Below are 1057 nucleotides of genomic sequence, written 5' to 3'. Positions count from 1 at the left end.
CACCCCATGGAGGTTTGGCCAGCCTGGGTGAGGGGCTGATGGCTGTTTTCAGGCTGGCCAAGCCCCCCAGCGATGGAAGCTCCCAGCCTCTCCTTTTTTTCTTTTTTTTTTCTTTTATTCTGGGATTTATTTACCTTCTATAATTGAAAATTTGTAGCCTTGAATGGAGCTCAGAGCCAGCCAGGGTGGGCAGGAAGCTTGGCTTCCTTCATCGCCAGGCCCAACCCAAGCCTTCTGCTCGCTCCAACTTCGTGGCCATGGCCAGCTGGAAGCAGGTATCTGGGGTTTATTTATCTTCTATAATTGAAACTGTGTTGCCTTGAGTGGGGCTCAGAGCCAGCACGGCCAGGCGGGAAGCTTGGCTTCCTCCATCACTGGAGCAACCAAGCCTCCTGCTTGCTCCAGATCCGTGGCTGCCGGCCGCCATCTTGGTTGGGTTAATTTGCATATAGCCGCTCTGATTGGCTGGTGGGCATGGCTTAAGGCATAGCGAAGGTACAGTCAATTTGCATGTTTGTCTTTTATTAGTGTAGATTTTATTGATTTTTTACAAAGAGGAAGGGAGAGGGATAGAGAGTTAGAAAGATCGATGAGAGAGAAACATCTATTTAGCTGCCTCCTGCACACTCCCCACTGGGGATGTGCCCACAACCAAGGTACATGCCCTTGACTGGAATCAAACCTGAGACCCTTCAGTCTGCAGGCCGACGCTCTATCCACTGAGCAAAACTGGTTAGGGCCCCTGTGTTTTCTTAAGATTGTGTTTGGGCCATTTTTCATCAAATATATTTTCATGGGCTACCTCATCCATATGAGCTAAATACCTATAGCTTAAATGCTAATGACTTCAAAATCTAGAACCTTTTTCAAAGAGAATATCTATTTGTGAGTGTTTGAAAAATATTTTTTCATTGTAAAGATCTAGAAAATAAGGATATATGGAAAGGAGGAAAATTAAAATGCTTCCATCAACCAGAGATAACCTGCTATCTTTTGGTATTGTCTTTTTAAAACTTTGAAATCACTGTATGTTCTTACATAGTTTCTAATTACACTG

This window comes from Myotis brandtii, unplaced genomic scaffold, assembly GCF_000412655.1.
Source record: "Myotis brandtii unplaced genomic scaffold, ASM41265v1 scaffold259, whole genome shotgun sequence".
NCBI lineage: Eukaryota > Metazoa > Chordata > Mammalia > Chiroptera > Vespertilionidae > Myotis > Myotis brandtii.
The sequence above is the reverse complement of the archived record's forward strand: the minus strand, read 5'-3'. Positions refer to the sequence as shown.